A 5,578-nucleotide genomic window follows, 5' to 3' on the forward strand; every position below is an offset into this window, starting at 1 on the left:
AGATAGTGTCGACTTTAACTTCGTTTCTATTTACTTTTTTCCCTAGACTAATCACTTTTATTGGTTCCTTATGGGGCATAATTCCCTTAGCTTCTTGTTTTACCGATTTTAACAATTTTATGGGAAATTAAAAATCTTCTTCATTATCTTTTATGGCCAGATTAGTAAGATGGTCAAAGTTATGTGGCGGGATTTTAGTACAATCATTTGTTAATGGATTATTCTCAAATATGGGAATTGCATTGAATACTATAGGCAACTTGATTGTCTCCCCATTCTTGATTTATGTTTTTGCATCATATGGACGAACCCAATTAGCATCACCAATCAAAAGGTCATCTCCGGCTATTGCAATATGAATCTTGTTTGTCTTTCATGCACTTTGGAAACTATGTTGAATGTCACAAATGGGAATCATTTTGGTTCTAGGGTATCGATTTTAAATCCGAGCTAACTTTTTGTTTAGCCAATCTTTGCTAGTCAACTTTGGTTGGTTCTTAATCTAAACCCCATTTATCTCTATTCTCAGGAAGTTTTATCAGTCATTTGAGAAGTTCTTCATTCTTCCCCAAACCGTGTCATGGATGATGCCCTCTGCTTAACATGAATCTAACAACCATAATAGTTGTGTTTAATAAATTTGGTTCTATTTTGTCATTTCGATGTAAGCGGTGCCCACGATTTTTAGTGTTTGGAAGGAGGTCTCCAGAGCTTATTCTATTATCTCAACGTACAGTGTGGTGGAAAACTTACTCACCAACGAGCCTTCCTCTTCTCACACGATTATTAGTTGGTCATATATCATATGCTTTAGCTTTTGATATAGGGTTGATGGTACCACACCGGTAGAATGGATCCATGGTCTCCTCAATAAACAGTTATAGGCGGGTATGATTTCCATTAAATGAAATGTGATTTCAAAAGTGACCGGACCTATTTGCATTGGGAGTTCAATTTATGCCATCATTTCTCTACGACTCCCATCGAAAGCTTTAACAAGAACTTTTGATATCATATGATTGAGGCACATTACTGATACGTGCAACACTTTGTTATGGTCTCTCTTCGACAGACAGTTCGTCATCTATGAAGGTTAGATGACTGTTAGTAGTAATGTTATTTACTATGCCTCCAAATTTGTCAAAAGTGATATCTTGAGTGACGTGGGCTTCATTTAGTATATTCAGTAATAGCTTCCTATGGGACTCATAACTCATTAGCAAATATATTAATCAAATTTTTGTGGGGGCGGCTTAGTTCTTAAATTAGAGGCTGAAGGCCAGTCATCCCAACTCTTAAATCAGAGGATGATGGCCAGTCATCCCTGCTCTTAAATCAGAGGATGCAGGTCAATGTTCCGTCTCTTAAATAATAGGGTGTGGGTTAGTGTCTCAACTTTAAATTTAACCACTAAATATGAAATATCATGAATGCATTTAATGAATGAACATTTTCCTTCATTTCCATCTTTTTTTTTTCATTCAACTTTTTTTCAATATTTTTTTTTTATTTCTTTCACCTCTTTACGGACATGATCCTTGATTCATGGATGAAAAATGTGCATCACTTCAAATAAATGGTGGTGATTGTCCTTTTGATATTTAAAGATATTTTTTATTACATCACCGACTTGATCTTTAGTTCCCCGTGCCTTACATGTAAAGACGTCATACTAGTTTTTGACTCTTGACATTCACATATTTTGTGCCCCAACATATGATTATCATAAAAATGCATTTTGACAAAAAAGATTTATAACACAAGAAAGTAGTGAAGGAAGGTTCAAACAATGATATTTAATGAAAAAATCTATGGTACAAAAAAAGAATTCATTGAAAGATAAGAAGATAAGGTGATCTCATATGGGTAAATGACCCAATTTGTTAGTAGTTTTTCATAAAAGAAGTGTGCTAATAAATCATTCCATAATTTCAATAGCGTTATTGACCCACTTTGGAAGATATGATTTGCCTCAATTTATCTTCACAACCTTTCAGAATATATTGATTCGACTTCGATCTGTGTACGCCATATTATTTGCACATTTTCCTTTATAACTTCTTCATTCTATTTTTTTTTTGCCCTAATTTTTAACTAGGTAGCCCTTCTGGGTTATTGACCTAAAAGGTCTTCATTCATTTTCACCTAGGTGGCCCCTTCTTGTTTTTGACCTAGCAGGCCTTTATTCGACTTTATATCCTCACTTTTCCCAGGTTATCCTTTTGGATTTTCTGCCTCGTTGGTATTTACTTATTTTTGTACCATAATTTTTGCCTAGGTCGTCCTTTTAGGTTTTCAACCTAGCGGGTATTATTTTTTTATACCCTAATTTTTTCCTAGGTCGTCATTTGGATTTTCAACCTAGTGGAACTTCATTTATATGTAATACTTTTTGATGCATCAATGTGTGAAAGTAGTGATAATTCTTCTTGATCCATATTGGTATAGATCATAGCAAAACTTGAATGTATTGGTATTGGGGCTCATATAGTTGGGAGTCCACTTATGTGCTAGTCCTTTTAAATATGTGAAATCTTCTTGAGTGCTAATTCTTTCTTTTGAAGCTCTGAAGTTCATATGTTCTTCTTTTAAGATATTTTGAAATAACTGTCCTTGATATGAGGCAGTCAACATTTTTCTTAACTTGAATTTTGTTGGTCAACACAGATCATTACTCTTGATAAAATGATTTTTTGTTTGAATGAGTCGCACTGCCTTTATTCTATATAATAAGAATAAAAGAGTACCCCAATTAGAGTTTGATTCTCAGGGAAGGTGTCCCACTGTTACGAGAAAATATTTGGTACGAGAATTTTCTATCTAGATTTCTTCTACATTTTATAGTAAGCAGGATGGTCGTGACTTTCATTCTTGTGAGTGACTATTCTTCATCATGACTTACTTTTAATATTGAAAATAAAACAACTTGAACGTCAGCTAGTTGATTATATTGTTGAGGGGAAGGACATGATGGAAAATGACTTCAACTTTTAGACATTTGTCTAATATGTACATATAAATGATCATCTTCTTATCCCAAATTTTACATTTTTGATTCAACTGGTTGATGATTAGGTCAAATCCCAATATGCTTTCAACATTTCACTTTTGATTTGTAGGCAGCTAGAATAGTCATGGTACAAACTTCAAATTCCTCTAAGTGATTGGTATATTCAATGTACAATTAGATAATGATAAACATAAAACGACCACTCTAGGGGATTAACATGACGTTAATTGCATGTGCCAACATATTGAGGTCCATCCAAATAAGGGATTTTATTTTTATCGTTCTCATCCCCTTCAGTGGAATTAATAGCATAACTGAAATTATGTAATAAAATCTTAGCAAACTTATTTATGAATGAACTACTTACAAATATGTATGATACAGGGTTAGAATAAGAGAAAGACATATAATGTTGGTTAATAAATGGTTAAATATATGAGGGGTAGAAAGGAAGAGACAACAAAATGCATTTAGTGATATTCATAATATTAAGGGGATATTCATTTAGTGATATTCATAATTTCAGAGACAGTCCTTTTCTTTTCCGGTTAAACTGTTCTTACTCATCTAATCTGTGCAATTCCATCTCATGCTCCCTGAGCTTTCCAAACAGTGTTGCAATAGTCATGGTTGCAATATCCTTTGATTCAGCAATGGCAGTTATCTTGGGCTGCCATTCTCTTGTTAAACACCTCATGACTTTTCCTGTTTGCTGCTCATTATCCACAACTTTTCCTAGAGCATGTAAATTGTTGATGATGTGAGTGAACCTTGTTTGCAGGTCATTAATGGTCTTTTCACATCAGTAGTTCCTTCATGTGTTTGTTGAAGAGTGTCCCACATCTCTTTAGCAGTCTTGCAGTTTGAGACCCTGAAAAATTCATCAGCTGATAATGCAGAGGTTATTATGTTCTTAGCCTTAGCATTATATCCAACTTTCTTTTTATCATCTTCAGACCAGCCAGATCTGGGTTTAGGAATTAGTGAATCACCAGTTCCAGCTATTGTAGGTATGAAGGGTCCATTTTCTACAGCATCTAGAATATCAATACCACTAGCTTCTAGGAATATTAACATCCTATGTTTCCAATACATGTATGTGGCTCCATTAAAGGCATGGGGCCTTGCAAGGGAAGCACATTCTCCTAGAAATCCAACTGAGGCCATGTACTTTTATGAGAATTACTCTAAAAAAGGGTAGGCTCTTGATGCCAATTGTTGGAAAAATATGACCTCGATTGTTTAAAAACGTGTATGGCAGTCTTTTAAAAATATTCAACAAGATTGATAATCAATTTAACAAAAGAACACTTTTATTAAACTAATGATCAATCACGGTCCCAAGGAGTTGATTCTAAGCGAAGGTTCACACTTACATGTATTGATCAATTACTAGTTCAGCACATACAGTAATTGTTCTACAAATTAATCAAGATACAAGCATGCAATCAAGATTAATCATACAATCATACAATGATAATAAAGAGTAAGGGATAGAGAGAAGTGCACCACGGTTTTTATATTGGTTCAGCCGTCTATCAGACGACCTACGTCCAGTCCCGAAATAAAACGATTTCGGCCTTTTTCAATAGAATCTTCTAGAGTGTTTTACAGATGTTCCAGCGCTCTCGGCCTATCAATCTTAAAACTCTCTCTCTATTCTATTTGGCAACCACTGTATCCCAGAGTTCCTCTACAAACTCTTCCAAGTTCACAACAAAGCTTCTTCTTGATGAGTCCTCTCAACAATGAAGATAGCTACCAGTTTCACTACTGGATTTTGATCAACCACTGTATCCCAGAGTTCCTCTACAAACTCTTCCAAGTTCACAACAAAGCTTCTTCTTGATGAGTCCTCTCAACAATGAAGATAGCTACCAGTTTAACTACTGGATTTTGATCAACCACTGTATCCCAGAGTTCCTCTACAAACTCTTCCAAGTTCACAACAAAGCTTCTTCTTGATGAGTCCTCTCAACAATGAAGATAGCTACCAGTTTCACTACTGGATTTTGATCAACCACTGTATCCCAGAGTTTCTTTATAAACTCTTCCAAGATCACAACAAAGCTTCTCCTTGATGAGCCCTCTCAACAATGAAGATAGCTACCAGTTTCACTATTGGATTTTTATCAGTTCTTTCTTTGCAAAGTGTTTGTTACAGAAAATATAAAAGATATACAGAATTGGTTCCAATCACTTGCAATGAATCTCACACAAGAAGTTGTTGGTTCATTTGAGTGTTTGTGAGATCATTCTCTTTTTCTCTCAGGATGTCTTTTTCAGCTCTCTATTGATTATGAATAATGGTTTGTTCTTGGTCTGAAAAAGCAATATCAAAATGTTATTCAAATGTTATCAAAAGTTATTAGAGAAAGTGATTGAAAACTGTTTATATAGTTTCTGAAAAACAACATACAAATCGATTTCCCAATCGATTTATTAATGTAATAAAACAGGCTTAATCGATTCGCCAATCGATTATCGCAAGTCTTGTTTTTCTTGAATCTTGAAACTATATAAACTAATCGATTACCTAATCGATTATTTTAAAAGTACTTTTCAGAA

Source organism: Cicer arietinum, chromosome 3, assembly GCF_000331145.2.
Source record: "Cicer arietinum cultivar CDC Frontier isolate Library 1 chromosome 3, Cicar.CDCFrontier_v2.0, whole genome shotgun sequence".
NCBI lineage: Eukaryota > Viridiplantae > Streptophyta > Magnoliopsida > Fabales > Fabaceae > Cicer > Cicer arietinum.